General features: G+C 31.2%; 1 protein-coding gene across 1 annotated transcript in view; it reads right to left on the bottom strand.

Annotated features, from left to right (window-relative positions):
* The window catches only part of LOC126748429 (transcription factor Ken 1), a 68402-nt gene extending 52872 nt beyond the window's left edge, over positions 1 to 15530 (bottom strand). The window contains exon 1 of the mRNA XM_050457673.1: positions 14823 to 15530. The gene's annotated coding sequence lies outside the window, so the exon portion shown is untranslated. The remainder of the gene's footprint in view (positions 1 to 14822) is intronic.
* Between the last annotated feature and the right edge of the window lie 1932 nt (positions 15531 to 17462).

Here is a 17462-nt window from a genome sequence, read left to right as displayed (position 1 = left end):
TTTTACTCTGTGGATCGGTACTGTTTTCAGTAATTTCAACTCCCAGTTTTTAGGATATATTAATAAATTTATTAAAAGTATTTTTCTGAAAGAAATGAAGAAGGCTTCTCTTGAGATACTTTTATTTCTAATAGTTGATAAGTGAGCTTAAAAGGAGTGGACTTTTGAATTAGAGTATTAAGGTTATTTGTAGGCATGCCCAAGCCGAATTTTGCATCTTTTTAGGTGCAGCAGTTATTTAGTGAGACAAACAGAGGGCTCATCTATATGTGCTTTAGTCTGTTTCATGCCTGGTGCTTCCGTCCATATTCAGAGGATCCACTTCTCCAGCAGACTCTTCATTAATGCGACAGTATTCATCTTAATAATAATAAATAATCGGTATTCATTTGGCTATACCGATTATAGATTCGGGGTCTACCGGTCGTTTTACAAATCCCAGTTTAGCAAGGGAGTCTGCTTTCTCGTTTCCAGCATAGACTGAATGGCCAGGCACCCAGATAAGCTAAACCCTGCAGTTCACCTTTACCAGTTTCTTTAGGACCTTCATGCACTCTAGTACGAGCTTGGAGCTCACCTCTTCGGCCGCATAGGAGCCCTGTTGCCCGAGCAGATTGATACGACAGTATTGCGATGTCCGCAATTTACAATTTTCTGTCCGCATTTCAATACAGCGAAGATTTTAGTTTGGAAGATAGTAAAATGCTTCTCCAGCAAGTATGCCCTGCTGGTATATGAAGCCCCACTACAGAACCTTGCACCAGCACTGTTATTCATTCTGGAGCCATCTGCATACTGCATACTAGATGGAGTCCCGCCACTTCTCTCTGTATGCGGATCACAAAATCCTTAAAATCCATTGTTACTATGAACATATTATCACAGATATAACTAGCTAACGCAAGCGTTAGCTAGTTAAATCTGTAATATTATGCTTGAATATAAATATGATTAAAGAAAATATACAGTTGATTAAAAAGACTTTGACATTTTGAATGTCTGGACTTCTGAAAATTAAGGAAATTATTATTTTTTATTATTAATAATTATTTTACGCTAAGATATTATAGATATCTTGTCAACGGAGAAAGAATATGCCTTAATATCCACCTTGGACTAAAATTAGTACAACTGGATGAGCTTGTATGAGGAAATTTTTTTAGAAAAACACAAATTTTTAGCTTTATTTTTCATTATAAAATGTAAACTGTGAATGTAAAGGTTGCTGGATCGTTCCCCACTGGTGACATTTTACATTTTTACTTTAAAAAAAAAATATATGGATTTGATGGGACCGTGACTTTGTGTTTTTACCTTTGTTTTGTTTTCGTTTGGTCTCTTAGAGAAAAAATGGATGATACGCTTCTATTTCCTAGAAATTCCTACCTATTTCCCTTTGTTCTCCCTTTAACAGTAAAACTATAGAGAGAAGATTTTTTCCTACGTTAATTTTGTTCATAAATTCCTAAAATATAAAATTCCTCCTACTTAAAATTTACTGCACTTCGCCATTTGCCTTTAACTCGATAATGATGCTTGAGTTGGACTGGGCGCACGGAGCAGGAACTATTAACAATTTTACTATTGGTGGTTTTAGAATATTTCTTTAAATCATATTTCTCTCTTTTTAAAATATTAATCTGATTTTTGTAAGTAATAAGTCAATATTTATGATCATTTTTATTTAACAGCAGACCTCAAACTTTCTGTCTTCGTTTTCTTAAGATACGATCTCTTTACTTCTAACTTTTTGGAATGGAATTCTAGAATAGAAAGGTTTTTGCAGGGAAAAGTATGTTTTCACCTTTGTCGCCATGGTTGGGGAAAAGGCTGTAATTTTCTTAGAGCCTGAATTCTGCGGTTGGAAAATCACAAAAAATTGGAACCTATTTATGTTATTTTACAAATTATGCACCTTACTATCAATAGTTGGTCATCTATAATTATGTATTGGTTATATACATAAGTTGCTGGATTCATGATGAAGTTGATAGAAAACCAAGAATTGCATAGAAAAATGCATGCAACTTCATTCATTTAAACCGCTTAGTGATGATAGATATTGAGCAAACAACGATTTGTTTGATAATAGAAAGAAATGCGGATTAGGTAATGATAATGAAAGCCTTCTGGCAAGAGGGATAGATTTCTGTTTTAAGGGAAAATAGAGAAGCTACGATTGAACGAAGAACTTACAAATATTTAATCAATTTATGATCAACTTATTGAAGAAACTTGTTTAGTCCTTTTTCTTTTTGATGGATTTCGTAACATTTTTGGTACGCCCTTTTACTTCTTATTTAAGCCAATTTATAACATAAACACGCAATGAGTGGGCATGTAGCCAACTTATATTACATGCCTGCATAAGCGAATAACACGATAATGCTGCTCTTTTATCAATTCACGTATCAGATTTCACCTACTATTCTCGTAAGTATATTTAATTTCGAATATTTGGAAGGCTATTAAGGAGTTTCTTCGAATTATTAAAGAATAATTTATATCATTCACAATGCAATTATTTATATTCTGTAATCGGACTGTTATTTCATTCGATTTCATTATAAGCCATTTAATAATTTGAATTGTTTGTTTACGAACATTTACTTCCACATTTTATTTGAAATTACTCAGCAATCTTTTCAGAATTCTGTCTTACATTTGGCTTGTGTAAAATGATATGGATGTTGTCCACTGTACCTTATCCAACTAGTCTCATCTGATAAATTACTTTTAGGTCCTTTACTTTTCTTCTTATTTTTTTTAATGAAAAAATATAATCATTGAGCAGCATGGCTTTTAAGATGAAAAAATTAAGCATTTTCAACTTGATTGCAGCGTACCAGGATAAAGTCAATCACAATCTTTTACTGGCAAAGGTGTAAACTCTGAGTTACTCTATTTTCAGTTGCCTAAGTACCTTTTTAATTGGAAGAACTCACTGTATAATAATAAACAACTCTATATTGCATGAGATAGCAGTGCATTAGTAGGTATTTGATGGGTGACATTATTTTATACTTTAAAAACATGTATGCGTATAAATATACAATACAGTTTTCAAAATGGTAGAAAAAGAGGTAATTAGATTTGCAAATAAACACCGGTTAGTTTTTAAGTTTTATCTTGTGGTCTTTATAAGATATTTTAAAAAAAGTACGCTGATACATTTTTAAAAATATGCTGTAGTTTGTTTATTCAAATATTTTTTTTAATCCGTAATCATCAATTTTGGATACAAATTCATTCAAAAATAATTAAGTAGTAATTAAAGCTTAAATGCCTAAATTAATTAGAAAATTTTTAGGTATTAAAAGTGATCATTTAATTTAGTTTAAACAAAAAAATTAATGAGACAAGTAATTAAATTATATTAATTGGGTTAACGTTAGACATTCCCGTATTTCATTATTAAAATAAACTAATTAAATAAGCATTTATTTACCATGACAGTGCTATTATCAAAAATATTGATTTTTGATTATCTCATACGCAAGATGTTAGATCTCATAAATAAAAAATTGGTTTGTAAGCTATTTTTATGAGTTTTTTATTTACAGGAAAAATTGGATTAACAATATTAAGTTAATATGTGAAGTTTTGAGCTCAGCAAACCTCCTAAATCTCATAAACCTTGCACTTTATCACATTCATTTCTATATAATTAGTGAATCTTGGGCCACTCTTGATGAAAATAACATTAGAAAAGAACCAGAGTAATTAATGTAGACTTCTTTCAGGCAAGTAACTCTCAATCCAGAGAGTTTGAGCAAGTTTTTTGTCAAACTCAGGTTTCGGGTGAGGAGGCCAATGTATTAACTTGATTTTTGAAAGTTTCGCCTATGTAAAGAAGGCCAACAGGTAAAAAAAGATTGGGAGAAATGCACCATCACAGCGTAAAAATATATTTCCTTTCTCAGCGTGCTGGGATATCGGAAAATAGCTGAAGATTGTCTACTGAGACGATTTAGCAGATAAGTAAATGATTAAAATTGCCAGGTCCAGATTATTCTATCCACCAAACGAAAGCCTTGGCCACTTTTAACCATGTGGGTAATGTTTCTTTAAATTATCAAATCATATTTAAGACCAGCTACATACTATGTATATGTGTATTCTCTGAAAAGAAGCCTTGTATGAACAGTAACGTAACTGAAAGTAACTGAATATCATTGATACATGTACCGTCGATATAACATATTCTTATCAGTTATTTATACTAAAGTCAAATGGGAGAACGACTAAGTGTTCCGGACATGTAATAGAAATTAATTGTGGACTCGTGCCAAACGTGACATTAGGAAGATCCAGATTTATGAGAAAATGTATGCTTACGCATTTCTCTCAATGGTTTCATTAATTAACAACAAATTGATTTTTTTGGCTTAATAGAGAAGTGACCTTATAGTGTTTAAGTAACCATAAATAAGTTTTAAGGACTGATGGTACTTCTATGTTTTGGTGCAAAATTTGCAAATGCGTCAATAATGTTGAAAGGATTGCGCCTAGAAGATTTCAGAAATTACTCTCAAAAGCCTGAAATCCGAAAAAAAATTTTCAGTATTTTTAATAATTGAAAAATATTAACTGTCTGAAACAAAATCAGAAATGTTTTTAAACGTTGGAACAAAAATGACTTTATTACCTAGACAAAACTTAAAATGACTAAAAATACGTAAGAAAACATTGAAAATTAGACATTGAATATTATGTGCTACCACTCGTTTTTCTATATATTTCTCGTTTTATATTTTACTATATTATTTTATCCATTTATTTATAGACAATTTAATTTTTTTGTTAGCACGACGCACGACACATGATTTTCACGTAAAAAATATACTTTTATGCAATTTATTTTATTTTCATTGAGACTGCTTTAGACAATTTGTTTCTTTATTAAAAATTATTTTTTTTACTTTCACCAGTGGCGGCCACGCCCAGAAGTTATAGCGCACTTTGTTTATCGGTAATCGTTTTTCAGATGGAAAAAAGTCAAGAGAATTATCTTTACTAAACCATTTATATTAATTTAAATACCTATGTATGTGGACGCCACTGGTCATCTAAAATCTAAGTCACATTTCTAAATTTGTCGTTATGTAAAATATATGATATTTCCTAATAATTTAACCATATATATATATAATCGCATATCGTCCAATAAAAATCAAATTTAAAACTAAAATTCATGAAGATTGTAAAAATAATTTTTATCATAAAAAAGGCGCTGGCGTAAATAATATTTTCCAAAAAAAATGTAGCACACATCCTATCCAGACGCCACTGATTTAAACCTATCGACTAGGGCAGAATATCTATAAACAGAGAACCTTAAATAAAACAAACAAATTTTATTGCGTCTTTCCGTTAAAAATAATTCTTCCACACAGTTTTCTTATAACTTTCGAAATGAGATAACTATAGAGGTACACGCGCTAAGAAAAAGTGAAATGCCCGTAAGAGTTAATTTAAAAGTTCATTGTCAAGCAACAGAAGAAAGGAAACTAAGAGAATGGTAAAATCGCTAAAATATATTCAGGGCCAAAACTTAAAAAAATTATAAATGAGACAGATGCTTATTAAATATTTCACGCTCTACAGTGGCGGTTCATAGTTAGTTTAATAATGGAATTGCTCGGTGGTTGAACCTGGACCGCCCAACTTTAGGCATTTTGATATAAATACCAACGAATTTTCATATTTTCCACGCCATAATTTTTGGGGCCAATGGCTAAATAAAGGAGCTGCATCTAATAAATATATATATTAGATTTGCGCTGAGAACTAGATACATTTAATTTAAATTAAGAGTATTTTAATGCCCTACTTGCGACTAAACCGAAATATCTTTAAAATTGAATGGTTGGATAACAATTCACTGCAATCTTAATTTATTAGTTATGAGATGTATTTATTTGCATAAGTTATTTTAGCTGCGTTCAATTGAAAGATTATTTTTTAGGCAGTCTGTAAACTTGTTGGTTTTAAGAGTTTACTTTAACTTAGAAAACTGTAAATCTAGAAGAATTCTTAAATTGTTCAGTAAGAACAACTATAACCTCGAGGTGAAGGTGATACAAACAAAAATCGCTATTGAATATATTTTTATTAAACTTGTTCTAGCCTATTAACTATATCATCTAAAAATATGTTAAGAAGGAGCCAAGTTTTCTACGACAAGCACAACTGAAGTTTATCCCTATAATAGAAGATTTAAAATAAAACAATCCCTATTTTCACGGAAATATAATCAATTAAAAAAAATGCCAAAGTTTTTAGTTTGTTTTGAAAACAAACTCAAATGAGTTTTAACATATTGGATTTTTTTTATAAGCTGTCAGTATCATGTGTCTTATGCATGTAATTATCACCTGTCAATGAAGTCTATATTAACATATGTCTTTTTATATAGAAATTGCATACCTAAGCATTTATATTGCATTTATAATGGAAAACTAAGAAAACAGAGTGTTTTTTGGATAATTTTTCTATTTTTAATCTAATTAATAATATGATATATCGAGCCATCTATTTAGCAACCTATTGAAGCAAGGCTTCGATGCTTAGTTTGCATCATCAGGGCAATACAAATTAAATTGATCAGGAAACTGGAAATCTATATACCACTTTAAAAAATTTAAAAAAAGACCTTTTTTTAATTTTTTAAAGTGGTATATAACCTATAATATTCTTATTTTTAACACTGTTTTTTTAAGTGGCTCTTTTAAATAAGTAGTCCGCAAGGGCAAAAATTAAAGCCGGAGCTTGTGGATTCCGAAAAAGTATAACAAACCCTTTAAATTTTTTTTTTGTAAAAGTTGAGAGGTATGCTTGGAAAGGCAACTGAAAACACATACTCAATCTTCACATCAGCCATCTCATATTCCTCGTATTCAATCAGCAACTGTTCCTGTGGGAATAACATTTGGCCTTAAAATGAAATGTAAATTATATCAGTGAAAAATATCACAAAGTGTTCAACATTTTCACAACGTTTTTGCATATCAGATCGAACTTCGTCATCTTAAAAAAGCTGGGATTTTTAGAAAATAAACTATAACTCTTAATAATTACGGCCACAAATACCTCGAGATATGTAATGACTCCCCTTTATCTGGGTAAGAATCTTAGCAATAAACTTTTAGGATACTTTCCGTAGATTATAAACATTATGGGTTTGTTGAAGAGCCAATAATCTGTATTTTGCCACAATATTGAAAACAACCCTACATCTTGCAGGTAAAAAAATCAAATTATACCTGAAAATAGCATAGATCAGTAGAGCTCAATTAGGGTTGCAATCCCTAATAAACTAAGTATAAATACACCACCATAAATTTACTAGTTTACGCTTAGTCCTATAAGTATGGCAAATATGATTTCTAAATGAGTAGAGACATTCACTAAAAATCTAAGCATTTACCACCATTATGAGAATATACCGGGTAGTGCGTCGCCGAACATAGGAAATTCCATGTAAATTTTAAGGGGGTCAATTATTGGCTTCCCTGTACATTTTACAGAAAAATGTAAGATAACTTTTTGAAGAGACCAATCTGGCAAACCCTCGTGCAAAGTTTCAAAAAATTTTAAAAAGCGAATCTTGAATTATTCAAATAAATGTAATTGCAAAATTATCAAAATTTCAGTTCAGGTAAAACCAGCCACCAGCAAACAATTTGTTATAAGGCTTTGTCAAATCTGACGTACAGCCGAATACAAGAAACGTTTTTTTTTTTCGTTTTATCAATCTCACAACCATACATTCAAAATAAGACACGTTACCATTACTTTTTTATCTAAACTTTTATTTAATATAACGATGAAGTTAAACCAATAACAATTATTATTATCGATTATTAAAAAAATTATTTTATCATACTTAGAATTTAATTAAACCAATAGCAGTATCTGACATATTTTCAATTTATTTTCCCATCAAGCCTATCTGGTCCATTTTAACCATTAAACCTATTGTTAGTAAATTCGAGTTCAAAGACATTGCAATAAATAATTGTAAATGTTTAAATTAGAAGATCGAAAATAGATCCGAAAAAAGAGAGAACTTTAATATTTTACTAAGTGTGGAAAAATAAAATAAAATGTAGAAACTTTTTAAAAATAATAGGGAATTACATAAAAAACATTAATTAATCAAATTTTCAAACAATCCCCCATTAACAGCTGAACAATATCCTAACCGATCATAAAATTCATTCCTAACATTACTAAGTTGATATTGGGAAATTTTATTACATTCTAACGAAAAAGCGTTTTGTAACTGATTTAGATTCTCAAATTTTACACTTTTATAAATGACACTTTTTAAATGACCCCACAAAAAGAAGTCATTCAGTGAAAGATCAGGTGACCTGGCTGGCCAAAGTATCCGGTACCGTGGACCAATAATATTGCCGTTAAAAGCATTTTCCTAGCACTCTCTAACCATACGGGCATTATGGGCCGGGCAACCATCCAAGGTACCAGATCATTTGATCTTCCTGAACAACTTCTTCCAAGGCCAGTCCAATTTGATTTTGAAATAAGTTCGAATAGGTCTCAGCTGTTAGGTTATAGTCCATAAAAAAGGGTCCAATGATATGGTGTCCGATAATTATTACGAATACATTTGTTTTTTGGGGATATTGTGTCCGAGTATGAACAAAGTGATGTTCATTTTCTGGGCTCCAATACTGGCAATTCTGAACATTTGGTTCATTGTTGAGGGTAAACGTACATTCATCGGTAAAACAAATATTTCTTAAAAAATTCCTATCATTATTTGCTCTTTCCATAATTTCAAAACAAAATGCCATTCCTCGCTCTTCATCTCCTTACTCAGCAGCTCTTAATGTTTTTCGAATTTATACGAAAAATATTGTTGTGTTTTTTTAAAGTGCACAATACCGTTGTATGATGTTTATTTACCTCTTGCTCAAGAACCCTCGTACTAACCATCTTGTTTTCCTCCACACTCAGTAGAATATTAAGATATCTGTTCTCTCTTTCTTCGCCTCTATTTTCGATATCCTGAGTTGAACATTTACAATTATTTATTACGGTACCTTTGGACTCGAACTTATTGACAATACGTTTAATAGTTGAAATGGACGGAATGGACTTGGTGGGGAAATAAACTGAAAACATTTCAGATACTGCTCTAAAACTGTTTCCCGCATAATGCCACTTAATTATGGCTATTTTTTCGTCGATTGAATAATTCATACTTGTTTTCAAATATCGACTGTCACTGATTTATTGACACTTTTCCTCACGTCAGTGACAATATTCATTTTACTGCTGCCCGTTTGGTTTTACCTGAACCGAAAATTTGCTAATTTTGCGATTACATTTAATTGTGTAATTCAAGATTCGCTTATTAAAGTTTGCCAGATTGGTCTCTTCAAAAAGTTATCTTACATTTTTCCTATAAAATGTACAGGGAAGCCAATAATTGACCCCCTTAAAATTTACATGGGTTTTCCTATGTTCCGCTCGGCGACGCACTACCCGGTATTCGAAGCACCTGGAATATAATTTATCAACATCAAGTTATATCTACTGTGAAGACTGCATTTGCCAAGTCCGTCCGTTGCCGTTAATACGACTAACAATATTCTAATGGGCACGAGTAATCAAGAGGTTCAATAAGGTGTTATATGTCATCTACAGACTACAGAAGAGACACCATTTCATTGTGCCAACCAATAATATTAAGTTCAATGTTATCATTCAGAAAATTTAACAGGCTAGTCGGGATTTTGTGATTTTTGAATTGTTTGCTGTATTTAATATTTCAATAATAATGTAAATTCTCTCAAAATACTTAAAGTATATGCTGCGCAAACGAGAGGCTTTATTTTTATTGCAGAACTTAGCTCTGAGTATGTATACTTGAGTCTGGATCCGTTTTTTGGAGTATATATATAATTTAGCATTGTTCATTTGGGTAAAAAAAAACTATAAATGTCGCCTCACTTTGGGACTAAAATGTAACATATGTTTAAATAGAAATTTAACTAATTCCAGTTTTAGCTAGATTTTCACGGTACTAAGTCGCAATCTTAACTAAATATAAAAAACATTTATTAGATGTGCAGAAGGAAGACCTCATTTTAATCCGAGAATCAGTGATACTTATTTTAGTGTTATCTTATTGGAGAATTTAATAAAACGGGTTTTTGCAATTTTTTAAGAGTTTGTCGCATTTTATTTCTCAAATATCATCTGAGTTTTATCAAAATACCCAAATTTATGCTGACCGCAGACGAGAGGCTTTATTTTATTGCAATCGTAAATGATAGTTAGGTTTGGGTGCGCGGTCATGTTTTAAAATGGATAAAACGACCATTTGTCTTCTTTGTATTTTATTTAATAGGAAAAGTTAATTCGAGTGAAAAAAGATTATGCATTTTTTTGGGAGCTTGCCGTTATTTTATTTTTTAATTATCATCTGAAGTATCTTGAAATACCCATAAATTTGGGCTCGGGCGGATAAAAATCGGGTGCAAAAATGTCTAAGCAGATATATATATATATATACAGGGTGTTTTCAAAGTTTATTCATTTATTTTAACTGCTTGTGGGACACTTGTAGCACTTAAAAAGTTGATATACCAAAAATCACCTATAATAATAAAACAGTAAAAGATTAGAAATTTGAGAAAATGTTAATAAACAATTTCTTTGATATTTTTGGCGAAGGCCTTGTACATTCTTACTGTTTTTTATTTACTGCTCTTATCGTTTATCAAAATGTGTGTTATTGTATGGTTTTCAGTACGAATCTTTAGTTCGATCAGTTGTACTAGTTTTTTAATAGTGCGAAAACATTTGTTTGATTGTTTTATTTAAAAAAATGGTCCATATTTACGAACGCAATGAACTAGTGGAATTAATACTTAGCTATAGAGAGAGCCAACAAAATGAAACCGGAGCATACAGATTGTATGCGGAAAGGTTTCCTTTAAAAAATTATTCGGCCTGACGTGTGTTTGTAAACTTAGTTATTAGACTTCGTTCGTATTTAAAATAATAACAAGGAGGCAACGTTAGAAGAGCTGCTCAACCTGAAGTGTTACAAATTAAGACAGACATTTTAGAAATGGTCGAAGGAGTCGTCTTGACAATGAGAACCAAATGAAACAAAATAAAAATGAAAAACAAACAGACAAAAGAAAAATGAGCTTAAGTTGAATTTTCTCATAATAAAGTGTGGAACAAAATATAACAGGAACAGTATTATCCTTATCATTATCAACGAGTACAAGCGGATACAACTTAAATATCATCCTAAAAGAGTTGTATTTTGCTAGTGGCTTTTAGAACAGTTAGGCAGAAATGATTTTACAATTTTACGAAAGATTTTACGAAATTAATTTTGGATACAGACAAGATCACATTTACACGATATAGAGTAAAAAATATCCACAGCAATCAGGTTTAGGCAGTAGAAAATCCGCATGCTGTAAAAATATCAAATGTTCAACATAAATTTTTATTAAATATTTTTGCTGGCGAGGTAAATGGCATGCTTATTGAACCCTACTTTTTTCCACCTCGTCTGATGATTGAAATTTATTTTAAGACAGCATATGTGGTTCCTATATGATGGGGTTTCACCACATTTTAGACGAGAAATTCATGAAGAACATCTAAATAATGAGTTTCCGAATAGATACATAGAACCCAATAGACCCATTTCTTAGCCTCCTTGCTTCCCAGATTTAACGCCTTGCCATATTTTCCGTGGGGCTAAATACTCCGGAACTTCAAAAGTGCATTGAAAATTCTTGTGATTTAATTCGTGGACACCAGGATTTTATTTTCGAAACTTGGAAAGAGTCGTGGATTTGCCAAGCAAGATTGTGTGTTAATCGAATAAATGGGGATAACTTTGAACAATTTTTGTAAAAACGGTAACCATTTGATTTAATACAGATTTAAAGAAAAAATTCAATAATATAGTAAATGAAGAACTCTTAATACGAGTATGCAAATCTTACTATAAAAGTGATTTTGGGTTTATTAACTTATTTCATGAGTTCTACAAGGTGTTAACATAAATTACTTAACTTTGAAAACACCCTGTATATATACATATATATGTATATATATATATATATATATATATATATATATATATATATATATATACATATATATATATATATATATGCTTAGATATTTTTGCGCCCAATATAATATGGGGTGAGTTCAAATTTATGGGTATTTTGAGATACTTCAGATGATAATTAAAAAATAAAATAACGGCAAGCACAAACAAATATATTTATAACAAATTTTGTTTTTATGTGGACTTGTACACAGAGTTCAGCCAAGGAAAAATAATGTCTTTATTTAAGGATTTCTATTGCTGGCAACCAAATAATAAACTATTTTAAGAACGGCGGCAACTATGCTCCTATTGTAAATCAGGGTACTTATTTTATTTAAAGAACTACATATAATTTTTTGACATTACCCAAGTTAATACTTCTGTTACGTTATTTTTAGATTTTAGAAGGTCTCAAAACTTTGTTTTTTTGATAAAAAGATTTATTATTAAAAAGAGAACACTTATTATACAACCTCTCCAATGCGAGTTGCGGATAAAGATAACCTTAATTTAAGCATTTTCAATTAAATTAAACTAAATAATTCTAAATTCATTTAATTTTTTACCAACAGCCAAACTTGCTTGGACTACAAATGTACAATTGATCATTAACATGTAAGAATTGAGTCTTCTTTTTTATCAGCCCTGACATATTTTTGTATGTTCAGTTTTAAAAATGTTACCAAAAAACCATCTAAGAGGAAATTAAACATAATTTATAGTTCGATCCAATTCGCCCGTGAAAGTTTTACATTGTTTAACACTATTTACCATAAGTAGAATCTTCCGAATCAATGCGACTCTAAAAAATATGTTGAGATATTAAAGTAATACTTTAAATATACATACAGTTTTAATTTTATTACACATCCCTCGCACAGTCCGTACATTTTATGTGATTTTTTTGTCTTACGTCAAATTTTTTCCTGATGTAAATAATGTTATTTTCTGTTTATGAGATCCGAAATCTAAAAAGATTTACCGAGGATTTATATGACATTCTTGTATTGATTCTAGGAGGTTTTGGAAATTATTTTTTGGGCATTGTTTAGATTTTTATGACCCTTTAGAAATCCTCTCTGACCCTTAATACTTTCAACTGTTCAACCGCGTTCTCTTATTTTTGTTTAGCAAATCAGCTCTTATTTAAAAACCAAAACAATGTAACACAACCAGAATAAAACAAGATTTGCTTATTTTTAATTTATGCAATCACAGTGAATAAAGATTTTATAATACTATACATATATGTATTCCTACCTATATTAATCACTTCTTGCATAGCCTATTATTGCCTGAACGATTTTTAGTGGGACTTTTTAAAAGGATTTGTGTCAGATTAGGTAAATTCTAAAAGAATTTATCAAGTTTCTTTGGATTTTAATAGATTTTCAGAAGTTAACAAATTTTTTTCCTAAAAATATATCTTAGAATGCTAACATTGGTCTTGCTGAATCCTTCAAAAATGTGTGTACTTTTATTTTCTTTTAGTAAATCCGCTGTTATCTTAAAAATGTTGTATTTTAACATTTGTACTTCGTTTCCCATGAACCGAACAACGTAAATATTGAAATCAAAATACAACTGAAGGTAAAACCAGATTTTCTTTTTTTTTTTTGTGCAATTGCAGTAAAGAAATGTTAAACAAGCCAGTAATCTTCATTTTTTGAAAAACATGTTGATTTTCTTTATTTATTATCATAATTGCTAATTTAAAAAAGTGCGAGATTTTATGAGATTTTGTATTTTTTTGGATACTCTAAGGATGATTTTATGGAATTTCTTTAGACGCGTTTTTAGAAATAATTACCTCTCCCACAGTCCATTAATTGTTTGAACATCGCTATTATCGCAACTATCTATTTCGTTAAAAAGTAAGCAAAGTAATTAATTGAAATAAGTACAGTTTCAGGTAATTTTTGATCAACAATATTATTTGCTTTATTTAGGTTAGCAAAATTGGTGATTTGAAATAATTTGATAGGATTTTCCAGATTTTATGGGATTTTTTAAAATTCTAGAAGAGTCCTTTGGATTTTAACAGACTTTTAGGAGCCATTCGTGGGAGAGTTTATTTTCTGTATTAAAATTATTTCTTTAGGCCTTTTTTGCATGCACTCTTCAACTACGTTTGAACTCAATCAGCACACAAATATGGTATTTTAACTTTTTTGCATTGTTTCCCTTGACTTCTTCAGAACAAAGGCAACGCATTTAATAGGATTAAACTGCAACTGAAGGTAAAACAAGATTGGCTTTTTTGTACTCCCGGTAGGTAAATGTTAATTGGAAAAATTTTCATTTAATTCAGTCCATTATTATATCAAACTTTTTAAAAGATCCAATTTGCTAATTGAATGTCATATCGTGTCTTATAATTAAAAAAAAGTGGTACAAGTATTTTTCAATGTTTCGCATCACAAGTAGGTAAACTGTCTTACCCCCTTGACATAAAAAATCTTTTACAATATGGCAAAGCAGTAACATAATCGAGCGTTAAGCAACTTTTCTATTTAAAGTAAACTGTGATGTAAGAAATAGAAATGCAAAATTACGTAATGAAGTCGAATCGAAAGCAGTCTGTTATTACAAGGTGCACGAGGCGCGCCAGAGCAATGCGCAATCCAAGACAGAGGAGGAGGAGTAAATGAACAAGTGGTTGTTAATTGGAAATGACTAAAATCGATCTGGTACTTACCGGAGAAAGAAAAAAATATATTCCTAAATGAGGGCACCCGGAACAAAATTATCCAAAGGGTAGCCAAAGTAAGGGTGATCACCAGGAATACCACCTAAACACCGAGCCATGGCTCCACAAACACTACAACACAATCCGTTGGTGGGTTCGCGTCGAGCGAAGCGATATTTTTGGGGCACGGGTTTGCTTTGCAGTGCGCTCAGTTGCCCAACAAATGAAAGTAAAAGTGAACGAATGAATGAGCCTTCAAAACGCGCGACGGTTTTTTTTCTGGTCTTGTAAGTTACTACAACCGACCGAAGTCCTGTTGGATGAACTCGAATAAGCACGCCCTAGCCGACTAAAATTTGCAGTAACTTAAAATAAGTCAGGTTTAAAGGCAAGCCTGAATTTCTCCCTTTACTTTCCCCTCTTTTCTTCCTCCCACTACTATTTAATTTCCTCTAACTCGTTCTTTCTTTGCAAATTTCAAGGTTAAGCAGTGGCTGACTGTGACTGTTGATGATGTCGTATTTTACCCATTTCGTGTCGAGTGAGGTGAGACCGCTGTACGCTGCTGGACTATTACAGTATACGGCCCGAACGCGATCTATTTTGGTAATGGTAAAACGCGTCTTACAAGCAACAACAGAATAGATTGTGGTGGCATTCGTATTTTGCATTGGCAGTTGCCCGTTCAAAGCAAGCTTTTGCTTTTGCTTTCACCGACAACTTAGCCAAGGAGACTCGTCTCGGCAATCAACGCTGAGCGCAAATCGGTCGTACTTTCACAACGCGCCGGACCGAAGAGGGGGTACTGTTGTATAATACTGAAATAACAATCCTGCAATATGCTCGCGCTTGGGACTTAATTATTTTATTATGTACATATTATTCTCCGCGGTCTTTTTTCTCTTTATTATAGCCTCCCATATATATCCGCAATATACCTATTTTTTTTATATATCCATATTTTTCTTGCATTTTACACATTGGAGTGCAACACTGATATGATAAGGGTAATAATGCGATATATCATATCAAATCATGAAAATGTTTATTATCATAAATCTTAATAAATTCATAGATATACCCAGAAGAAGAAACATATGATCAGTGCAATATTCGAACCAAACTTCAATATATCATTCATAAAAAATATACATATAGAAAACAGTTGAGTTTCAGAATCAGCAATCAGCATTAGGTTATTTGTCTGCTGGGGTTCCTTAAGGATTTGTCTTGGTCCCTATTTTCTCATATAACTCAATGGTCTTCCTGTGATTATTTCTAAAAGTAGCATCCACTTCGCGGAAGATACTACATTCCCCTGATTCCTTCAAAAATTTGTAAAGAGAGTCTAAGAAACTGATGCTATAACAATAGATTAACATTTACCAACAGCAAGACGAGTACAATCAACTTTGAGGTAGATTTGGGTAACATATCTGCTTTATATGAGTTAATTGGGACTAACGAATCCAATAACCAGGTGACCAAATTTTGTAACGAGGATATCACGAATATAAAACACATAACCTTTTAAAAATTGTATATATGTTTCATGGGGAGCACAAGCACAGATCTGCAACATTGTATAGACTACAAAATGTCCTACCCATAGAGACCCACAGTGTTCCTTATTGAAGAACACTGTTACATTTGCTCTCATACACTTACATACATCTGTTTTGTCAACATATTAATTCTTTTTTATTTTATATATAGAATAAAACTACAATAGATAAGAAGCATTTTATCGATGGAATTGTGACCACTTATATGAATTTAGTACACTTTTTGTTGTTTAAGGATATCATGGTTTCCTACTTACTAGTAGTTTGGTACGTGTATGTATTCTTGTTCTATTCAAATGGTGGATTTGCAGAAAAATCATGAAAATTTGACCGTTTACTAATATCATAAGAGCTTCCTTATTTAAAGTGAATCATTTTGTATATTTATTTTGGTATAATGTCCTATATCCAAATATAAAGTTAAACATATTTAAAAAAAACTCCCTGCATAACCAGAAGTGATCTCTTAAAGTTATTTAACAAAAAGTGGTCTTTTGACCTCTATATTGGCATAAATACCCTTCTGAGATCCAGGAATCATAGGCGATCGATATAAAATGGTACTTCCCGTCTGTAGACGAATTAACAATTCTTAAAATGTTATTAACTAACTAAGAGAAATAAAATGTCAAGATTTACTTCTTTTGATATTAGTACACTGTCAAATGTTCTTATAAATAGTTCTTTATACGGGGTGTCTCAACTCTATTTACACACGATTTTTTTTTGCCTCTGTATATGATGAAAAAAAAGTTGAAATAAAAAGTGTTTGTTTGGAAATACTAATTTTGTTAACAGCATTGGTAAATATATAAAGTATCTCAAAAACAAAGTTTTCATTGTCAAGTAAGTTTTTTTTAATGAAAATATATTTCCCATTGGGGTTGCTGCACCGGGTGGTTATTTCAGTAGCTTTTCATTCTACAGAAAATAGCCATAACCACAAAGACCTCCCGCCTTTGTGGTTTGGCTTCTAATGCTTCATGTAGACTACATTTTAATTCAACGAGTCAACGAAGTATACTGACTCTAGCATCTTGACTTGTTTTGGAATTTATATGCTTAATTTTTAGAGAATTCTGGA

This window comes from Anthonomus grandis, chromosome 22 (assembly GCF_022605725.1).
Source record: "Anthonomus grandis grandis chromosome 22, icAntGran1.3, whole genome shotgun sequence".
Classification (NCBI taxonomy): Eukaryota; Metazoa; Arthropoda; class Insecta; order Coleoptera; family Curculionidae; genus Anthonomus; species Anthonomus grandis.
This window is presented reverse-complemented; position numbering and strand designations above follow the sequence as displayed.